Genomic DNA, 23,065 nt, shown 5'->3' with positions numbered 1-23,065 from the left:
GAACAGGGTCAGCTACATGCTGTTTTGTTTTATCTTGTTTTTAATCATGGAAGAATTTTAGAAAGAAGAATGTGCAAAATTAAACTTTTAATAATTATACAGTAACTATGATCAAAAGATTGTCTGCAAATGAGGGATATGTCTTAGAGTTAGTTACTTGTAACCCAAACAAAATTAGGGCCTTTAATCTAGATTTTTACAGTCTAGTTGTTGGTGCACAGCTGATGCTTTCTAACTACTGACTGAGTTGAGTGGGGCTGTCTAATTTGTTCAGAAAGCAAGTGCTGCAGTAGTTTGAGAGCCTTGATCTGGATAGATTCCAAGAGTTGTTGTCACTAAAGGTTTAAATATATAAAGATGGCACAATAGACTCTGTTTTCATGGAAGTGAACTGGACTTTAATTAATGCACCAGCGGCTGAGTCACTTTGTTTTTTCAGGCACATGGAGAGGAAGTGTCATCTGGCCTAGCTATGACACACTGCCAGACAGCAGATATATAGTTCTTTCTCCTTTCCCCTCTCCTCCCACTCCTCTTCCTTCTCCTTCTTCTTTTTCTTCAACTTTCCTATTTTAAAGCTCTTCTATTTATTTATTTGAAGATAAGAGAGAGAGATTTCCCATCTGCTGGTTCATTTCCCAAATGGCCACAATAGTCAAGGTTGGGCCAGAGTGGAGCCAGGAGCCTGGAACTCTGTCTGGGTCTATGACATGGATGCATAGGGACCCAAGTACCTGAACCACCACCTTCTACCTCTAGGGTGCACATTAGCAGGAAGATGGAATCAGGAGTGGAGTTGGGATTGGATCCCAGGCACTCTGATATGGATGCAGGGATTCCAAGAGCCAAATGTCTGCCCACCTCTTTTTCCCAAAAGAAATAAAAAAGAAACAGAATTGAGAGTTAAAACCACAAGGAATTCTGAGATGATGCATAGAAGAAAATCTGAAAGCTACCTGCACTGCCTAATGTCACAATCTAGCAGCACAAGACTTTGTCCTTCTTGCTCATATTTGAGTAAGGGAGCCCTGACACTGACACAAGAATTCTGCCAGGTTTTTCTGTACAGCCTCTCTCATTCTTCACAGTACCTATTGCAAGCTTCTCTGCTTGTCTCAAGACCTTCACACCTAACACCTTCCCCTACACAGTGGACAGAGGACTTTAGGCCCTTCTACTCAGTGTGCAAAGCACCAACCTCAGAGCACACCCCTACACCCCTGTGGACACTTGCATCTATCTTTCCTCCTGGCTCTGCGTTTGACATCAGAAGATGCTGCAAAGCCCTCCCCTGCACTCTAGATCTGTTCTGCTTCCTCCCCTTTCTTCAGGAATTTGTCTATTAAATCACCCATACTCTGGCCTGTACCTCCCATTCACCTAAGAATGTCCTCAAGTCTTCCATATCTTAAACAATGAAAAGCCTTCAACTTCCTATTTTCCAGAAACAAGGGACCTCCATTCATTCTCAGCCAGGGTTTTAGAAAAGGTGGCACTTGCTGCCTGTTCCTCCCCAATCCTGTTTCCTTACCTGCAATCTGTTTTCGCCACTGCACGGGGATCTCTCTCACCAAGGGCCCAGTGCCTTCCTGGTTGCTTGTTCAATGGACACACTTCCCTGCCTGTCTTTCCCGACCTCTGTGTCTCTCCCTGCTTCTTGACAGCCTCCTTCTACCTACAAACCGCTCTCCGCTTTCCTCTTTGTTCCGTAGATGCTTCCCCTTGACCTTCCTCTTGGCACTCCTTCCCTCAGAGGCTGCCCTGGGATCCATTCTGATCCATTCTTGTCCTCCCTCTTGGCTTTCCCCAGAGTGACTGATTTAGGACAATCTAATCCTGTTACTCTCCTAAATGTCCTTTAGAAGTTCTCAATTACCTTTAAAATAAGCCCAAATTTCGAGGTCCAGCTTACCAAACCTGCCTGGATCAGACTCCCATCCAGCCTCATCTCTTCCCCATGCTCTAAACCCCAGCTCTTGTTAGCAATTCACTAAACAAATCATGTCCTTTCTGGTTTCCATTTCTTAGAAAAATGCCCTTGGATTTGCTTAAAGTGTTCTTTCTCCCTCAACTTACCCACCAGATTCTAAGATTTTCTTTTGGAGCTCAGTGTGTATTTCTGCCGCAGTGTTTATCAGCTTGCATTCTGTTTTTGTTTTTATAGCTCTGTTTGAGTTCTTCGAGACAGGCGCTCAACTTCATTTATTTATTCTGTTAAACCCTGTATTCTCTTTGCCTAACACTAAGTACCTATATGAGCAATAAATGAATTTGTTGATGGAATGAGGGAATTAATGGAAGATCCCATTGCTTTTGATTCCCAGCCTGAAGAAAGTTCGTCTCATTGAGACCTTTCCCATCAGACCTGAGGACGATGCTTCCAAACCAGTGGCACATACCCTACAAAATAAAGGATATTGATTTTCTTTCTCCAAAATAAATGTGGCTCCTGCTAGTGCAATGTGTTTGGCCTTCCTGGTAGTCATGGAAATGAATTACAGCCTTGGACAAAAGGGCATCCCTCAGTCAAGGGGATGTGGTGTGATCTGGTGGGTAGAGAGGGCGTTGTGGAAGCAATGTTCTATTTATAGCTGGTGCTGACTCCTCCAGGCCACTAAGGTGAGGAGCAGCAAGGACCGGCTGCCCCTTCCCCCTCTTACACTCTGTGTCTGATAGGAGGCTAGCAGAGGAATTTGCTCTTCTGTTTTCCAGTCAAGTTAGAATGGCATTTGCTGAGATAGACGCCAGAGAGACGTTTGTGAAAATTTCATTCCCGTGGAAGTTTCTGATTTGGTTGCTGTATTTGTGTGGTTCTTATGGGCTCATAATGGGGTTTTGTTCTTTCTTTCACAGGCTACCAATGCCTTTAGAGCAAGAACCATGTATTTTTTCTATCTTTGTTGTGTCTCTCAGGCCAAGTTCAGCTGTCTATTGTCAGAGTCCTTGGCTAGCAGAGCTTCGTAACTGGTTATGAGTCTAATTACCAAGCATAAATTTAGATAACTTGTCTTAAATAAAAGTGTAAAACAATCAAAGAGAGTATTTCCAGAATCCTGGAAAATGTGAGAAGAGCCTGGACAATGTAAGAAGAAAATGCAAAAGTGTCAGGGAGGATGCAATTTCATAGCACGAACTTTTTGAAGCACAATTACACGATATTCCAAACTATTTCTAGAGCAAGAAATAATATACTTGAAAATTGTGGTATAGTCTGATGCAATAGAGGGGTAATGCTGTGATGGATGGCTTTCTGGAAACACAGTTATATGTACTTTATTAAACAGTGTAGCAGGAAGAAAAGGAACAGTCCTCAAGTAGCTGAATTCCAACAGCCTTCAAGTTCTGGGTATTTATAGCCCATTAGCTCCCCCACAGCCACTGAGGTCATTATTAAAATGGCATGTACATTTAATAGAAAGAATTTAAGTTTTACATAGTGTAGATATGTGAAACTTCTTTGTGATAGCTAGTGCCCAAGATGATCCCAGTGGGCCTTGCCTCCTGGTATTCATGCGCTCTGGGGTCTTTTCCCATAACGAAAAGGGCTGGGATGAATGACCAACAGGACGTTGTAGAAATGATGGTGTCTAACTTTCAAGTTGGGTCATAAAAGACATGGTGGCTTCTTCCTTGCACTTGCTCAGGGCTCACTGGTTGCTCTGTTATGAGGCCTCCCATAGCAGCCTATGGAACAGTCACTACCAATTTAACAGCAACATAGGGCAGCCATCGTGGAAATAGATTCTCCAACCCTGGTCAAGCCTTCAAATGACTATAAACCTGGCCAGCATCTTATCTATAGTCTTGTCAGAGACCCTGAGCCAGGACCCACATGTTAGACTGCTTGTAAATTCCTGGTCCTCAGAAACTGTGAGATAATACATGTTTATTTTTAAGTCACTGAGTTTTGGGTAAATTTTTATGTAGTAATTCAAGTTATTAAATATTTAACTTGAATTAGAAATAAATCGATGATGTAATTCTATAGTGGACACTGTGGCACCACCTAGATTATTTCTTCAAGGCCGTATCCCAGCTGCTGAAAATGTTGTCTGTAGAGAACACATAGCTGTGTCCTTCATGAGAAATGGCTTTCACCAGAAGTTACATCCCGGTCAAGATCAGGACCCCCTGCTTGGTGCTACCTATGACCAATGATTGCCTGATGTGAAGACTATTGCCATTCAATCTTTCCCTCTCCCTAGTCCTACCTGCTCCAGTTCCTTAAAGCGTCTCCTCCAAAAGAAATCTTCTACCTGCAACTCTCTCTAACCCAGAGTCTGGTTTCCATGACACTCAACCTATGAATTAGTAGCAGGAATGGGCCTTGGAAACACAGCATGTGAACGATTTCCTGGATGGTTTGTCAGAGCCAAGGAAAATAACAATGAAAAGACTGGTGGAGGAGGCGTGAGGATGGTCCTGTAGAGGTGGACAGAAACGACAAAGGTTTTTGTTAATACCTCCCAGCCAGCACATACTGCAGAGGCACTAGATAACCAAGTGACTCAGAGAGCAGATGTTAGCCAGCCTCTGTCCTTTACAACTGCAGTGCTTGGACAGTGGACGCACATGCAGAGCTGCCATGGTGGCAGAGATAAAGTCTTACACAGAACCCCATTAGCCTCTTCATAATGACTGCTTTAGCCACTGGTGCTGCTGAGTGTCCATCCAACCTACCGGTAGCAAAGAGTAGTGGGAACCCAATATGGCAACCTCACTCAAGGATATCAACCAGCTCTCTGACAGCAAGTGAATTCCTTGCATCTTTGCAGTCCTACGGGGAGGAAAAATCCAAATTGACTCTGAGTGACACACATTCCAGGAATGGGCTTGACTTTCCTGCCTGCAGGACCGTGACTGGGTGGTCACCTGGGACTCCCAGGCCTGGATTTAGAGTCTGTGGACGTGAACAGAAGTTGTAGCCTTTAAAGAACATGGTAGCTAGGTAGGTTGACTCCTCAGAGATGAGCAGGGCTCCAGGTCACCCCAGCAGGCTAGCCGCCTAGACCAGTGGGAGATCTGACTGAGGGAGGGAGAAACCCGGGACGCCTGATGGAGGCCAAGGATAATGGCCAGTCATGAACATGAGGTCAACTGCAGCTGCAAGGCTGTCTAATTCATCTCCCTCTTACTTCTAAGTTTTTACAAGAAATAGGGACACACTGGGCCCTGAGAAACTGCTTTCCCATTGGGCAAAGTTACCATTAAATACAAATGCTCCTGCATGGAGGAATGCTGCACTGCCCCACTGAGATCCCTGCTTCAGGAGCAAAGAACTCCAGGCAGAGCTGCTGCAACTATCGGCTGCTGACAGTTCATAGCTACATGGCTCACTGGGAATTGTCCTTGGCTACAGAGAGCTGCGTCAAAGGTTATTGCAAGGTTATACTCGCCCAAGAATAGAAAGTGGCCAATAGTACGTTGTCTTAATGAGGGCATCCCTGAAGGACGGTCCCAGCTCCAGAGCTTCCCCTGAGAAGGCTTGAGCTTCTTGTTAGAGATAAGTGTGGGTTGCATCCTGAGTTTGCCCAATCCTGCCTTCCCTTGTTCTTGCTAAGGTGTGTCTCCCCAGACACTCGTCCAATAACCTCTGTGCACAGCTCTGTCTCGGAGTCCCTTCCCAGGGAACCCAACCTAAAAGAAGCTCCCAGCCAACGATATTACTCTTCAATCAAAACAACGAGAAAATGAGGCCAAGGAAAAGTCCATGCTCTTGGTTGTTAACCAAATAGACAGGAAAATGAAAGAATTGCAAACTTTGACATAGAAGGGGAGAAAAAATTTGGAGTGATTGGCCCTAAAATATGTTGACAAATTATCCGTAGTTTCCTAGAAGTACATCGTCTCTAACACAAGGCATGGGGCATGAGACAACTAAGTTTTGATGAAAGTGAGGAGGGGAAAAAATGTTGGCACCAGTAAGTCTGATTGACTTGGCATGACTTTGTTGAGAAACAGAGCATGTCAGGAAACAAGAAGGGACTAGGAGGGTGAGGCCCCTTCCTTCATGGATTACAGAGTATAGGGAGTTGGAAGTGGCTACACTTTATATGCCTCAGCTTTCCTGAAGGAGGTGAGTGATGCTGAAAAATATAGTGAGGCTCTTTGCTCAAGAGTGACCTTGCCTATTTCGTTGCAATCTTCATTCATATCGTTGCTCAGCAGTGTTGATTGTAGTGTTCACTCTATTTATGGCTTGTCAATTTTCTAATATATTCCCAAACAACTTAGAGCCTCTTTAAATGAGATACTAACCAATAGAAAGCTGATTTTTTTTGCTGGAGAGAGAGCAAAAGAAATTAGTAAACACTCATGGACTGCAGGTTCAGAGGCTGCAGGTTCCCTAGAAAAAGACGTGTATTTATGCTCACAAATTTAGCTGCATCTGCATCCCGTAGTGGATGACTGATGCATTTCCCTCCACACTGCTTCTCTTCTGTCTGCCTCACGTACCCCTCTCCCCGCTCTGCTCTGTGCTCGTCCCTGGGAGTGGAGGCTGACCATGTTAGGGCTCTACATAGGTCATTGCTGTCCAGGTCCTGGGGTGTTTAACTCATGGGGAACCACAGGCTGTGGGTGTGGGAAAGTGGGAATGGTGAGGCTGGTTGCCTCCCTACATGGCAGGTCATGACACCTGCCAGCTGGCCCCCGTGCCCTGTCCCATGGCAGCTCCCTGCCTGGCCCCTCCTGGCTCTGGAGTAGTGACTGTCCCCAGCAGTTACCCACTCTGGGTCATTGCACTTTGCCATAAGGTTTCCCTGTATCCTGCCCTGATAGGATGATTTTCTCTCCTATTCCTTTCACAGTTAAGAGACTAAGTGCTCGCCCTGGTTCTTACAGAAACAATATTGTTCACAGATTATCAGTGGTTTCCTAGAAGTCCATGATTTCCACGTCATGGGACATGGAACAAATAAGGTTTTTTTAAAGATTAATTTATTTATTTTAAATGCAGAGTTACAGTGAGGGAGAGGCAGAGAGAGAGAGAGAGAGAGAGAGAGAGATCGATCTGCCATCCGCTGGTTCATTCCCCAAATGGCTACAACAGCCAGAGATGAGCTGACCCAAAGCCAGCAGCCAGAAGCTTCTTCCAGGTCTCCCATGTGGGTGCAGGGGCCTAAGCACTTGACCCATCTTCTGCTGCTTTCCCAGGCACATCAACAGGGAGTTGGATTGGAAGTAGAGCAGCTGGGACTTGAACTGGCACCCATATGGGATGCCAGCACTGTAGGCCGGGGTTTTAACCCACTGTGCCACAGCGCCAGCTGGAACAAATAAGTTTTAAGGAAGGCAAGGAGGAGATAAATGGTGACGTCCATGTGTAAATTGTTTTATCCAGGAAAGCTGGAAAAGCCCTGGGATCCAGCATCGGCAGAGTTGGAGCCTGACTTTGAATGAAATGAAGGGGGAAATGTGCCCGCTTCATTCCAGGGCTTCAGACCCCAGGCTGCTTCCTTGAGCAGCAAGGCAGGAGATGGAGGCAGAGAAGGATGGACGGGTTCAGGCTGCCCATGACGGGAGGCAGGAATAGGCCCAGACTGGTGGCAACCTGCATCATCAGAGCAAAGCCAGGAGTGGGCTTTTAAGTAACCACAGACTCCTGGGAAGCCCTAGGACAGGTGGACGTGCCGTGAACGGCCAATCCTGCTGTTTTCCACCTCCCCTGGGTCAGAGGCTCATCCAGAGCTTCCATTGTCCCAGGCACAATGACCTTGGCAGGACAGAGAGGCGGGGGTGGGAAAGAGGCTGAGCCACTTGCTCAGGGTCCCAGGGCTCCTAAGTGGCAGAGCCAGGACTCCAGCCCATATTTCATCACCCTTGTCAAGACAGATTTGGCCTAGGCATACGCATCCAGCCAAGATGGTCAGCATGAGAGTCCAGTACTGCCTCCTCTCATCACTCAGAGAGGCAGATACAAATTCATGGTTAGTCCAAAAGCAACCCCCTCTGTTTCAGCCCAAAACTATCCAGTCTTAGGCCTGATCCCCGCCAGCCCGGCTGGTTTTGGATCAGGGAGCCTGTTCCCTTCACTGCCCACCCGCCACCCCCACCTTGCGCTTCCTGCCCAGGATGGATCCTCACTTCCATGAGGCCAGCAGGCCCGCACAGGAGCATGCTCTGGGAAGCAAGGAGATGGATTGTGGAGGGGCATCCGTCTCCCTGGTTGTCCTCCGTGTGTGGGATTGCCCTGAGAGAGAAGGACGCGGGGAAGGCATTCCTTGTGCAGTAAACAACTCCGACCAATTTGCGCCCCAGCCACTGAGCCGTAATCTTTTCATTATGCTTTGCATATTTATAACCACGCTTTCTATTGCTCTGGTACAAACAAGATTGCAATCAGCCTGCCTAAGGCTTTTCCTTAAACATCAGTCTTCAGGGAGGCAAAACCAGTCATTGACACTGAACACCTCCTTAACAAACAAGGCACCCTCTTAGTCTGCAGGCAGAATCCTGAGAAGAGAGAACTCCTTTGCTTTCAACGGCCCCTCCCCAGGTTTGCTTCAGTCTGGGCAGGCCAGCCTCGGTTCCTTTGAAATGTTTTGCCTTCTGGGTGCTTGCCTGCAGGAGCTGCTCCTGCACATGCCAGTTTCAGCTGCCACGTTTCATTTTCATGTCCTGAGGGCTTCCTGGGCTTTTTTTGATTCTCTTAAGTGAATGAAAATAAGTAAGGAGCAAAGGAGCAGAGAGCGCAGGACCCTGATTCCAGCGTCTAGTCTTTTGCAGGTATGTTTGCTCACACCTGAGCCCATTTACTGGAAAGAAAAGAAGAAGCAGAAAGGGGACCTCTCAGATCTGTATTTTCTAGGACCTAAAGCACACAGTAAGTCGGAACACAAGATGTTAATTTTGTTATGTAGAGGCCAAGCAGGTGCACTGGGGCCTGTCCTACTTTGCTTCCACTATGAAAGGGCCAACTGAAAGAAAAAGTGCAACCAACTTGGGTAAAGTCCTACTCAACTGGGTATACGGAGCCTAGGTTCTCACCCACAGGGGCTGAAGAATGAAATCATGGGGACAATGTGGCCACATGGACCCCAAAGGAAGAAGCCTGTGGAATTTTAAACCACACTAGAAAATCCTGGGCTCCAGGAGGTCTTTCTTAGAGCCCAAAGAATACAATTTAGGGGGTGGGATGAGCCTTGAGAATCCCTACTTTATCCTCCAAAATACCACAGAGGAAACCCTCGCAGGCCCCTCACTGGCCCTCATGCCGACAGGAAGGCTGTGCCAAACCCAGCTGTGAACACTGTGACCCTTTGTATGGTTCATGCAGGGCCCGTTTTAGGGAGAGGCCAAGTCAGAGGGTGCACTTCTGCTGCTATTCTGGCTCCCCTGCCCAGCCAACCCTCAGACGCCAGCGTTTCTCAAACCATAGTTTAGCTGTGAATGCCCGAGATTCTCTTCCTGTGCCGACCACAGGAGCACTGGTGGTCAGGCCTGTTTCTGGCACAGCCAGGCAGCAGGCCAGCCACCTCAGCCTTGGGGAGGAAGGCCGCCTTCCCTTCAGCATCCAGAAGGGACTGTGGGTACCAACTGCCTGGACGCTCAGAGTGGACTCCAGCTGACCAAATTCTAGGGAGTAATTTAGGGACGGGGGAGGGGGCAGAGAGGCCTCAATCCTGACCACTGTTTTCAAAGGCCTCTGTTTTGTGAAGGTGCTGCTGTCAAAGCTTACTTTTCTCTGTGTGAATGAATCCATTTGTGGAAAATTCTGGAAGGGGGGCAGGAAGAGGCAGGAGGGAGACATGGAAGAAGAAGAAGAGAGACAAATGAGTCTTTCAATGCTGGTTATTGAATGCACCCTACAATTTCAGGGCTTGAGTATCCCCCAAGGACTCCTCTGTAGCTGTTCCCAGCATTCTGGCCCTCAGTTCACCGCTTTAAAATGCCAGGATGGCAGTCATGAAATCCTTTGGTCCTCCAAGAGACTTGCAGTTGAGAGAACTAAATTCAATTTCGGCCACTGGGAAGGATTTACCAAGCATGCTTCCAGCCTTGTGCTGGGAACTTACAAGCATCTTTTGTTCTTTTCTGGAAACGAAGGCCTCCACATGTGAAGCATTAGAAATAGTTTTTGTGTAAGCAAAGGGGTGGATATAGAATATGGGGAAAGAGAGAATGTAAAGTTAGGGCGGGGTGAGCTAAAAGTTGGCACAGAAGTTAAGACCAGGCTTGGGATGTCTGCATTCCATTTCAGTGCCTGGGTTTGAATCCCTATTCTACTTCCAAGTCCAGCTTCCTGCTCATGTCTATTCTGGTAAGCATCAGGTGATGGCTAATGTAGTTAGGTCCTTGCCACTCACATGGGAGACCCAGACAAAGTTCCAGGCTCCTGGCTTCAGCCTGGCCCAGCCCCAGCTGTTGTGAGCATTTAAGGAATGAACCAGTGGGTGGAAGATCTCTGTTTCTTTCCCTCTGTCTCTCTGCCTTTCAAATAAATAGATTAAAAAAAAAGTTAAATAATTTTAGCAAGATAACATCTTTGGGCTTGAAGGAAGGAGGAATTGGAACAGAGGATAGCACGAAATATGGTGTGAGGCTTGGGATCTGGAGTGATGAGTGTCCATAGTTTTTCTTCCTTTCTTTTCTTTCTTTCTTTCTTTTTTTTTTGATGACTTTATTTCTTTTGAGAGGTAGAGTTATAGATAGATAGAAGGAGAGACAGAGAGAAAGGTCTTCCATCCTCTGGTTCTCTCCAAATGTCCACAAAGGCTGGAGCTCGGCCAATCAGAAGCAAGGAGCTAGGAGCTTCTTCTAGATCTCGCATGTGGGTGCAGGGGCCCAAACACTTGGTCCATCTTCCACTGCTTTCCCAGGCCATAGCAGAGAGCTGGATTGGAAGTGGAGCAGCTGGGACTCAAACTGGCGCCCATATGGGATGCTGGCACTGCAGGTGGCAGCTTTACCTGCTACACCACAGTGCTGGCCCCTGCATGGTTCTTAAAGGAGATAGAAGAGCAACTGGCCTGTTTGTCAGACATTAAATGTTTGTTTAAGCTGGGATAAAAAGACAAACATGGAAAGTGCCATAATATATTCAGCAGATAGAAGTGCGGGTACCATGAGACACTCATGGACAGAAGGGCAGGTTGAGGGCTGAAGCCCCAGCTGCCCCTTCACGAACAGTGGAGGAGGCCCAGGGTGTGGGGAACTCAGTAACAAGAGCTTTGTCCTGTGTAGACTCCTCCTATTCCCCCTTAGCATTCTGAGTTTCTTCCCCAGGGGGCATGGACGAAAGAGAAGTGAGCTAGGAGAAGAAGACAATTAACAAAGGCCACGCTGTCAGTGGTAACACAGCTGGAGGAGAGACTTGTGTGGAGACAGCTGAAGGCTCCTGCTCACCACACCTGTCTGGGGTCTAGGGTTGCCTCAAGATTGCAGATGATGCCAGCTCTGTGCCCACTGCCCTTTAAATATCAGAGTATTTCCAAAAGTTCATGGATACTGAAAAGTTTATTTTGGTGCAAAAATGTGTTTTGAAACCTGTCCATAAATGGGCTATTCAGAAAAGTTATGGGAAATGCATATTATGAAAGAACTATGCATGAGTTTCAAAAAATTGCTCAAAAGTAAACTTTTCTTTCCATTTTCCACGAACGTTTTGAAGTACTCTTATGCATAAAATGATGATCCAAAGGCAAGATGGGCCACGCACAGTATGTGAGATGTGCCACAACCAGTTTTACTCTCTATTTTATTCCAACAACAGCAAACCAACCTATTCCAGTATTGGCAGTCATTACATGACACCGTAAATACCCCTCCTCACTTGACACCAGAGGGCTTCCGGAGAGACACCTTTAGGGATGTCCCGCCTTAAGGCAGCAATACAGCTCCTTGGAAAGAACACAGGCTTGGGAGCCAGACCCCCTGGGAGCCCACTTCTACCATTTTCTGACTACAAGTCCTGCCCGTGAAAGTCACAGTGCTTGTCAAACAGATGAAGTTTGCTCAACTCCTCTGAGCCTCAGTGTCCTGACCTGTACCAATGAGATTATTTCTGCTAGGCAAGGTTCTTACATAGGGGAGATAATCTTCTCCATAAAGTGTCCAGCTCTGGATTTGAGGTTTTATAAAATTTATGATTAGAAGAGTAAACTCACATTCCCAAATTGTTCTCAACATATTTAAAGTTATTGCAATAACTAAATCAGGTATTATTTTTTTTTAATTACATAAAACTTGGTATCCAATTATTTTGTCACATTAGTTGTTCTCAAAGCCCTTAATAGCTACAGGTGCTTACCGGCTACCATATTGGACATCACAAATCTAGCTCTGAGTTACGGCTCTCAACAATAATCATCATCATAATAATAGCAGCTAACAACAATATTTGCCAGGCACAGACTCATGTTCATTGACTTGTCACAGGATAACCGTCCTGTGAGGTAGGTATTCTTTTATTTTACGAAAGTGAAAATCAAGACACAGAAAAGTTGAGCGATCTGCTCAAGTTCATGGAGCTAGAACGGAGGTTTGAACCCCAGGCAGTCAGGCCCCAGAACCTGTGCTCCCACCCGTGGTGATATCAATGACCTCAAATTCCTGAAGCTCCAAGACACTTCCTCTTGCCTCAAGACCATTGCATCCCTCTGCTCCTCTGGAAGAGGCCCGAGAATGCGCGTTGGCCCTTTCACGCTGGGAGAGTGCCATTTCCCACACTGCAGCATGATTTTTCTGGTAATTACGCGGTGCTTATCTGTGTGGATTGTGGAAGCAATGCATTACCAAGACAAATGTCAGGGTTCATAGCAAATTCCAAGGCAGAAAAAAATAGGGACTCAAATGTGCTTATCAAGATTCTCTTCCCCTTTCAGAAATGCCCAAGCGGTTATGTAGCTGACACTGTCCCCTGGCCCTGCCTGGAGCATTCTGGGTTACATTACTTGGTGTGAAGTCTCTCGTTCTGACCCTGGAAGACGCTGTTTCTTGGGACGTTGACAGGAACATTTCCTGTCCTTCCTGGCTAATCAAGAGCAGCCTTCCAGGAAACGTGCGCTGTGTTAAGTCTGACACTGAGCGTGCGTTAAGGAAGCCTGAGAGTGGGGTACAGTTAAATATGAGTGCAAGTGGAGGCTGAAAAATAGTATAAAAATATACAACAGGAAATGGAAAAGAATGAGAATTATGGGCAAGGCAGCTCTTTCTGAACTTTGATCTTGATCTTGAAAAGAAGTTACCTAGTTGCCTGAGATGGTACAGCAATGCTATTATCATGAATCACCATTAAAATCCGCATTAACATGATTACATTAAAATTAGATGAGAAGAGGGAAAGCTAATTGGATTCTGGTACAGTCATACTAATCAGTATTCTTTTCACAGCTACAAGAGAGGATTTATATAGAGAGATCACTGACATGCTAATGGCCACTGGTGAGCACTACCAAATGGTTTGGTTTAACTACTGGAGATGAATCAGCCTCTTAATTTAACCGATAGACATGAGCCAAGAAAGATTACCATCTGAGACTCTCATGCCGGAGTCTGACATGAACTTAGCTACAGGTAATAAGCAGAAGATCTGAGCATTTGTGAGGCCTCAAAGCCATGGACAGATAATAGCCTTTTAGAGAAGTCTAAGGACAGGAGGCAGGTTGACTTATGAGGAAATAATATATGTGCTGTGAAAATTGCCTTCTAGAATGGGAGGAAAAAAAATGAATCCTTCCCTCACTTGTCTCTAACCTGCCTACATACACACTGGTTTTTCCTTTGTCCCCTTCCACTACAAAGAAGCACAAATAGGTCAACAGATCAGAGAGTGCAAAATAAACCAGAGAAAGAGGAACTCCTGTACCCTGCTCTTGGGAATGCAAATGGTACCATCACTGGAGGACAGTCTGGCAGCTGCTTAACTAATTCAGTGTACACCTGCTACACGATCTGACCATTTCACCCATCGGCTTTCTTCCAAGATCATATGTCCAAATAAAGACTTGTACACAAATGTTCATAATGCTTGTACCTGTAAAAGGCAAAAGTAAGGAACAACTCAGATGTCCTTCAACAGTTAAATGGACAAACACACTGCAGTAAACCCATATAGTGAACCCCTCTGCAGCAGTATGAAGAAAACCTTGGACAAAAAAATATGCGAAATTTGCTCTCTTTTAATAAATAAAAATTTTAAAAAGAAGAAATAGATTACTAATACAGGCAAATGTCAAGGAATCTCAAAATAATTGTGCTGAATGAAAGAATCCAGACAAAAACAAGTACATATTATATGATTCTACTTATTTAAAATTATAGAGAATACAAACCAGTGATAGAAAGTAGATAAGTGGATACTTGGGGTGGAAAAAGGGGGCATGGCCAGGGGCAGGAGGAAAGGGTTAAAGGAGGGCACAAAGAAACTTTGGGGTGGGGTGATTGGTGTCCATTATATTGATCGTGGTGGTGACTCTGTGTGTATACATATAAGGGGCTTCAAAACCTTCACAGACAGTGTACATAATTTTTTCATTCAACTTTTTCACAAACCTTTTGCAATCCTCTTATAGTTGAATATGTGTATACTAGATACACAGCTCAATTCTGTGTACAGCAATGCAGATTATTTATTTATTTTTTGTTTATTATTATTGCAGATCAGTTGTACCCAGGGAAGGTTGTTCATAAAAGAAAAGGAGATCAAACTGAAGTAGAAACAAATAGGCATACATCTCTATAGAGACAATATAATAGTGTGAACCAAATTCACATGTCTGGATGGCAGTGAGAGTTCATTTCAAGTTATAAACGCTCTTATGTCATCTTGAAGCTGAGGGCAAGCCAAGAAAGGGAAAGCCATAGCATACCCATCACCTTATGTGACATTGGGGGTGCCTGAGAGATGCAGTGTCACATAGGTCAGTAGAGCTAGAGTTTGGAGAATCTACATTCCTAGGAACACTGCCATTTTGGGCTTGTTGGGGGTGGAAGCTATTAGCAGGAACATTAGTCAAGAAATTCAATTTTTAGACCAATTTCTGGGCCTTGAACCTGTGCCAGGTACCACATCTGGTTTTCTTGTAAAAGTTCCATTAGTATTCCTTATTCAGGGCAACAGAAATCCGACAAGAATTTCAGTGAGATTCAAAATTGCATTGTATTTGTAAGTCTTGGAATGACATTGGTTGCGGTACCCCTCCTGGGGGCAGCAAGGGGAGAGATGAGTGACGGAAAGTCTGAGCCTCAGAGGAGGTGGAGCTGCCCTGGTCTCCCTGAGGCCCTGGGAGAGGACTTGGTGCAGGAAGACAGCAGCCGGAAGGCCAGGTACTCAGCAGCCAGGTGGAGGGAAGGCCCCCTGAGCAGGGTGCCGTGCCTCTAAGGAGGAGGTTGGCCCTCAGTGCTGCCTTGCTGAGAGCTCTTTCCTGTCGGTTAGTCAGCATAAATAGGTATTACCAAATACTGTGTGCCAGGCTGTGTCCCAAGCATTTCACGTCTCATAAATTCTTCACACTGACCTCGTTAGATAATGCATCACTTAGGATTGCATTTGGCTGCATGTGGCTTAACATAATGGGGTTCTTTTTTTTTTTTTCCTTTCCTCATGTAACAAGGAATCTAGGCAAGATGGACAGTCCATTATGTGTGCAGCTGTTCAAGGAGCCGGGTTTCTTAATTCTGTCTGCCGCTTCACTCTTGGAACAGGATTTCATTCCTCTGTGACTATGCCCCTGCTGGGTGCTGTATCACATGCCAGGCAGCGGGCAGGTGAACAGCGTGATTTATAAGCCAGCTGAAACTGTCTCCATCCGGAAAGTCCCACCTACCGCCATCACTGGGTCACATGGTCCCTCTTTTGGAGTCTGGGAAACAGATGTAACTGGAGATATTCCTGAACTGGGTGAAGTTATGATACTGTTAAATAGAAAAAAGACAGCGTAGCTGCTGGGTGGCAAACCAGCCTTCTGAGGATGATATTCATATCCTCATTTTGCAGATGAAAAAACTGATGCTGAAAGGTTCGTATAATAGAAACTTGTGGATCCGAACCCAGCCCCATGGCGCCCGGTTCTGTTCACTGTCACTCCAGCAGGAGCTGTGGCTCTTACCCTGCTGTGACTCTTACCCTGCTATGGCTCTCACTGGAAGTGACCTTCCACCTCAATGCATGTGAGAATATATTCCAGTCCCCTTTCCTGAAAGGTCAGTAAGGAAATTTCTGGTGACTTCCTTCTGATAGGTAAGTCAGCTAACTGACCTTACACTGCATAGATGCTAAGAGTAGGTTGATCGGAGACTTGCTGGTCTAAGGCTGGGCTTCATTTACTTATTGTCCTGTTTGCTTGGAATTAGGAGCAAGACTTCAGCTGTGTCTTATTCATAGAATGGCACAAAGCACAGTTACTGGCCAGGCTGTGATAATAACTTAAATTCCTGGCTTAGGATCACAATCTTAATATCCACTAAACATTTCATGAGTGCTGTCTCCAATTCTGATGGGAGCTGGTTTTTTTGTTTGTTTGTTTGTTTGTTTGTTTTAAATCCCAAACAGTACGATTTAAGCTTGCTGGCTGTTTTCACCTAGGGTGAAGTGAATAAAAGGAGACAGCAGTTTCCATCTCCTCCATTCTCAGCAAAGAAGTAGAACAAGGATCCTGTAAACTCTCTCACTGGGAGCTCTGAGTTGCCTGTGTGTTAGATCAAAGCAGGCCCCAAACCCGTTCCACCAGTTTCTAAGATCCTGGAGTTGGCACTGGTCTACTGCAGGCTTCACTCCAGTTCCCTGTCTTGCTCTAAGACTGTGTCTCCTTGGTGACGATCAGATCAATAATGCCAGGTCACATGTACCTTAAAGTCACATATCTGTCATCTTCAGGACCCAGAGGTGCCGCAGTTCCTACTGCTACGGTTTTTACTAAAATACCAAAGAGGCTCAGGATGCCTAGGTACTTGCAGCTCATGCAGAAGCATGTACGGGTATGTCAGTACACAAGTAAGTGAAGGAATATTTAAAAGGATTTTTAATTATGCTGTGTAGATGAACGTAAACAGACCGGCATGAGTGAAAATATGACAGTGCTCAAGCAACTCTGAAGACTCTTGGCAAAATACCAGAAAATTCCAATCCCTTATGAGATGTTTTTGTCTCTGTTATTATGTGGTCCACAAGGCTCAAATTAGCCAGATAAATGGTACATCTCCCTTGACCTGCTGTCTACTAACGAACAACATTGAGTCCGTGTTTTATTGAGTGTGGTCTTGAATTTCAGGATTGTCTTTCATCTCCTGAACAGGCCATGAGCAAAAACTGTGCAGTCAGGAGAGGAGATATTTCTTGTCTCTGCTTTGGTTTGTTTGGATATTTTTGGCAGTGAACACTTGCATTTGTTTGCATATTTATTGAGAGTCCTTTATTTCACCCTGTGTGAACTTGACATTTCACTTTTAATACAAATAAATTGCAAATAACACAGTAGTTATTTAACCTTGGTGCCAACCAGAGAGTTAATTACAGAAACTGAGAGTCTGGAAGCTTCCAAGTGATCTGCTTTTGTTGAAATGACAACCTCCCTGCAGCAGCACAGAGCTGAATGGTTCAAGTGAAAGACAATGGTGTTTTCAGTTTCCTACTCACTGCCTCAAGTGTGTTTCCCAAGAATAGCGATCAAGCCATTTTTGACATCTTGGCTTTGTTAAACAAGTTCAGTGACAGAAGGCCAGGTGTTCCTGATTCTGACCATCAGTTTGGCAATGACTTTTGATCCCTTCTCCCCCCCACACACGTCAGCACACACAGTAGGCTACCTGTGTGTTGTGGAAACTTTTTCTCATCTGTGAAATGTGGATAATGCTTCTCTTGCAGATTGTGAAGACACAGTAAGTTGTGAATGTGTTTTTGCACAGCACCTGGAATATAGCACACGTCCAGGAAATGTGAGCAGCCTTCCCCTAAGTTTCCTCCTATGCCAAGGGCTGACTTCATGGGCCTGTGAAGTGGAGCCAGATGGAGCCTTATGCGTAACAGAGCCCCACTCACGTTTTATGCTCTGCTGTCACTGCCCTGAAAGTCTTAGCATTTTTGGAAGATGGCTACATTTTCATTTTGCACTAGGCCCTCCAAATTATGTAACTCTTCTTCCAATCCCTTTTTCTGCTTTCTCCCCCTTTTCAAAGTTTTTGGGTCAACCAGATATCCTCTTGCTTAGCTAGTCAGTCATTCCAGCGAATTGTCGACAAGATACTCTGGTGGTCAGAGCAGTGCCCATGGCTAACCTTCATGTTCCTCGCCCTGATCTAGGTCTTATCCACCTCCTGCATGTTGTCACCATGCTTCTGGTTAAGCTGCATGGGAATTGATGAAGAATTAGCTTTTTTTTTTTTTTTTTTTTTTAAACAGGCAGAGTAGACAGAAATACAGACAGAGAAAAAGGTCTTCCTTTGCTGTTGGTTCACCCTCCAATGGCCAGCGCGGCTGGCACGCTGCAGCCGGCGCACTGCGCTGATCCAATGGCAGGAGCCAGGTACTTATCCTGGTCTCCCATGGGGTGCAGGGTCCAAGCACTTGGGCCATCCTCCACTGCACTCCCTGGCCACAGCAGAGAGCTGGCCTGGAAGAGGAGCAACTGGGACAGAATCCGGTGCCCCGACCGGGACTAGAACCTGGTATGCCGGCGCCGCAGGCAGAGGATTAGCCTATTGAGCCGCGGCACTGGCGAAGAATTAGCTTTATACTATTAAGATGTTTCTTAAAATAATCTGATTACCCCAACTTCTGGTTGACCCAGCACAAAGATGATCTCCAACAGTGACCAACTTGTAAATGCAGGGAACTCAGGTCATTACTGATTTTTTGCTTCCAAGTTTCCCCCATCTAGGACAAAGAGTTTTCATGAGGCCTTAGTTATATAATTTAGGGACCCTCTTTAGAAAAGTACATTACAACTGTACCATGTGGCCTGTTACTATAGATTATATACAAGAAGAAAATGTCTCAACTTTCCCCTACTCATTTCAGCACTGTTATCTGTGATACTCATTTGATTAGGACCTAACACATCCAATAAGAGTTCTTTGATTTCATTAAATACCAAAGGACACTTCTGAATATTTTTACCTGATGTAAATTTGTGTCCCCAACTATATGATAATATAGTATAATGATAATATAATTATATGTATATATAGTATACACACATGTATATATAGTGAAACCTTGGAGACAGAGTTGCTATTCCTTTGCATTCTCCTTTTGCGGTGAGAGCGCTCAGCCAATGTTGGCTGGTTGACAGAGATGCCATGTTTGACATACACCATATTCCCACACTGTGTGCCAGGATAGACACATGAGGGACTTCATTTTAAGGAGTGCTGTCAAACCCACAACCTGCTTTCTTGGTAATTCCTAAATGTGGAAGGAATCTTACATAATCCAGAGAAGGTAAGTGACTCTATAAGGCAGCAGTATGGCCTGGTCTAGCATTTGGGCTTCTCAACCTTGGGCCCAACGGTTCTTACACTACTGAATGTAAGCATGTGGCTAAAGAATAGAAAAAGAAAGAACTAGAAGTTAGATGCAACTGACTTCAGTTATAGAGAATTTATCATGATTCTTGAGCTTTAAAAAGTATTTCTGTTTTATCAGTTTCATCAGTAAAAGCCGGGTAATGAGTCCAAGGTTAATGCTAGATTAATTTGTCTTGCTAAGATTCCATTTGTTGAAACATGGAGGAAATGTACAGAATTAGAGTGGTCATATTTCATAGAGACAATATTTATGATTTATCATAATATCCTATTATTTTTAATTAGCCATAATTCATCTCAAAGCTTTAATTTAGGGTTATCTTATCTTTCAAAAAGAGGAAAGAAACAATTTTTTTTCCTAGGGAAAATAAGTAGCTAGTGTAGAGTCCTTAATTAGGATTTGGTCTCTTTCCTGATTTTGATAAACATTTTGAATTTCTATATTACTAAACACAAGCCCCAGTTCAACATATAGGAAAACTATGACAACAGGCATTGAATAATCTGTATTTTCCCGGACTACACAGGCTGACTACACAGTTGAGACTTCTCTCCTGTCGGCAGTTTTGATGTCCTTTAGCACTAAAAATGTATTGGAAGAATAACTTCCAAGAGTTCCTTGGGGAGATCTGTCTCCCCCCACCCTCCCATTGGGCAGGCAGCCAGTCCAGGGCGTTATTAGCTCTGGTTACATATTAATATTATCTGGGGAATTTTACAAAAATATCCAGGCCCCATCGCAGGCCAATTTGACTTGAATTCTGAATATCTATATTTAAAACTTTTTTTAAAATGTAAAATGTCATGAATCTAATGTGCAGCCAGAGTTGAGAGCTCTGGCAAGAAAGAGTTCCTTTCTGTCCCAGCCCCTGGACGTGTGAGACAGGACCTCGGTGGCCAATGCAAAGGCTGATCCTACAAGGTCTCCCCTGTTTGCCAATGCTGAGCTGAGGAGCGGACCCCAGGTGTAAACCTGAGGACAGACAGTGTCCTGTTCTGTTCTGTTCTGTTTGCCTTCCAGCCCGAGGTGCAAAGACAGAAAAAGGCCTCTGCCATCCCCAGGGGGAAGGTGTCCCAGCCTGGGCACGACTGACACTTGGGGCTACACAGTGCTCCTTTGTGTGGGCTGCGTGTACACTGGTTGTGTAGTGGATCCCTGCTTTCTACCTGCCAGGTAGCCACAACATCCACTTCTCTAGATTGTCACAACCAAAAAGTGTCCACGCAATGCCAAATGTCTCCTGAGAGTGGAGGAGAAAAGTCACCTTGGGTGAGAACCATTGTTTTGGTGGAAGCGAAGGTGGAGGTGACTGCAAGGGCACGGCTTTTCCGAGAACTGGCAGAAGGAGGCCAGTACTGGGGAAGACAGGCGTGGAGGTGATGGTTTGGCACAGGCAGCAAGGAAAACTGTCATGGTAGCAAGAGCCCCGACCTGGCTTGACAGGCTCTGGATTAAGGAGCCTCGCCAGGCCACAGGAGGTCCCCCTAGCAGAGACTTCACGAAGAGAGAAGATGCTGCCCGAACTTTGACCCAGGCTGGCGGAGGCAAATGTCGGAGACAGAAAAAGAGCCGAGAGGAGAATTTGGGGTCACTTTTGAGGGACTGAAGTGCCACACTGGGATTGGACTGTGGGAGGTAGCCAAGGAGAAGGCACTGTCCCTTGCAGGGTGGGATGCTAGCTCAGTGGAACGAAAGACGAGCAGGCTTTGCTGCAAAATCTCCCCAACTTTGCCTTAACACCATAATTAATGTTTCATTAGTCACAGGTATTAAAGTAGGAACTTCCATTCTCGTTAATCTAGTTGCATTTACCTTCCCCTCCTCTGTGCTTAGATAAAAGAGGAAAAGAGGGCAGAGAGGATAAGAGGGAGCAATTTCCAAAGCTCATGAGATTAATCCCGACTCCACAGTTTAAATCACATAAGTCTACCATTTAGGCTTGGAAGGGACCAGGCTTTCACCTGGGCGTCTCCGGGATACTCTCCTCCAGAGAGCTGATGACTGATCACATCTCTGCGGACATGGGGACTTATGTCCTCAGGTGGAACAATGCGAAGTGCATTTATAAAGATATGCACAGCAGATACTTGGACGTCAGGGCTGACATCATTCCAGAGCTGTTTCGCGTAACTCACCACTTTTGCTGCCGTGGGGAATCATCCACTTCAAAGCAGAAGGTGATATCGGAGGTTGTCTGACATCTATCTGAATGAAACGGTGGCCGATGAGACCATCCACTCACCAGTTCAACCTGAAAAATACATCTGGCTAAATGCAAAGAATGTTCAGTGACATTAGGGCACCAAAGGAAAAAAATTCCACCAGCTCTCCACTCCCCGCTCCCCGCCACTGACAGGGATAACCACCACGTTACCTCTGCTCCCCCCATCCCAGAGGAAATGTACTGGGAATTCAGCATCTTCAAATGCTTCAGTGGAAATAAACCAATCGCCACTTGGAAAAATTGCTGAAATGTGTTTGGAGAACCCTCCCCTGGGGTTTCACGGGTGACGTGCCAGCTCTCCTATCAGGTTGCAGACAGCCTGCTTTTAGACCAGCTCGGCTTTCATGTACTTTTTTTTTTTTTTTTTTTAAGGTCATGAAAGCTGAAGGTTGGAAAAGCAAACAGAAAAAAAAAAACAAAACTTTTTTTTTCAGCTTAGAGATAAGCAGGAAACCTAAGGAACGTGTTCTGAACAATACGACCTCAGTCATGATGCTCAATAGAAACTCAGTGGAGTGGAGCTGACGGAGCCCAGGCAGACATCCAGCAGATTCTGCAGTGAGCTGCTGACTCATTCTCTCCCTGCCTCCTCTTCCTTATCTGTGCACTGGGGGGATGAGGCATGACGCTCAGAGCACTACGAAAGTGTGAGCTCATTTGTGTGTATTCCTAAAAGTGTTTACAGATCTACAGATGATCTCTCCAAGAAGCATCCTCTTAGAAGGGTGACTGATGCACTGGCCCATATTTTGAGTGGGGGACTGAAAAATGTCAAGTACATCACCATAATCCCCTCAAAATTAATTCTGAGTATATGACACCTTTCACCTGTGCTCCTCCATGTAACTGACCCTGTGCACTTGGCCTTGTGTGTCATCAGTCAAGCCTGGTTGTGGGAGGTGGGAGGTGTTTGACCCTCTATGAGCACCTCTTCCCTTGCCTATCAAATGGAGATAATGAAGTGGGTCATCTCTGGCACCTCAGGCTTCAACATCCCAAGTCAAGATGGCTTGGCCATAGTGGGCTGACCCACTGATGCACTCCCCTCATATTTGGGTCTTAATCCTGCTAGAAGTAAGAACATGCAGGAATTTTCTATAGGGTTGGGTGAAAGACTGTGAATATGCATGCGTGCGTGTGTGTGTGTGTATTTCAATTAGGTGAAACAGAGACAGTGGCGTGAGTGGCTGTGGCGCTTGGGAAAGTTGTGTTGGATGTTGAAGCACCTGTTTCCAGAGAAAGTCCTGACAGTTGAAAAACCTGCGCATGCACACATATACCAATTCCAGCCATAGGCCCCTACCTGATCCACAGATCTGTGGAGGAGCTGGATGTGCAAAGAACATTGCCAGGAGCTTTCTTAGACAAGGCTGTGA

The 23,065-nt window shown here is 45.4% G+C and overlaps 1 long non-coding RNA gene across 3 annotated transcripts in view; it reads right to left on the bottom strand.

The window, feature by feature from the left end:
• The window catches only part of LOC149122354 (uncharacterized), a 29,822-nt gene extending 7,560 nt beyond the window's left edge, over positions 1–22,262 (bottom strand). The window contains exons 1-2 of one of the 3 annotated variants that reach the window (XR_016220715.1): positions 21,840–22,262; positions 21,601–21,733 (exon numbers count right to left, since the gene is read on the bottom strand). This is a non-coding gene — a long non-coding RNA (uncharacterized LOC149122354). The remainder of the gene's footprint in view (positions 1–21,600; positions 21,734–21,839) is intronic. The other 2 variants (XR_016220716.1, XR_016220717.1) reach the window with 2 other exon arrangements.
• Between the last annotated feature and the right edge of the window lie 803 nt (positions 22,263–23,065).

Source organism: Oryctolagus cuniculus, chromosome 14, assembly GCF_051225735.1.
Source record: "Oryctolagus cuniculus isolate XC-2025 breed Fujian yellow rabbit chromosome 14, ASM5122573v1, whole genome shotgun sequence".
Classification (NCBI taxonomy): Eukaryota; Metazoa; Chordata; class Mammalia; order Lagomorpha; family Leporidae; genus Oryctolagus; species Oryctolagus cuniculus.
Note: the sequence above shows the minus strand (reverse complement) of the source record. Positions and strands in the feature narration are given on the sequence as shown.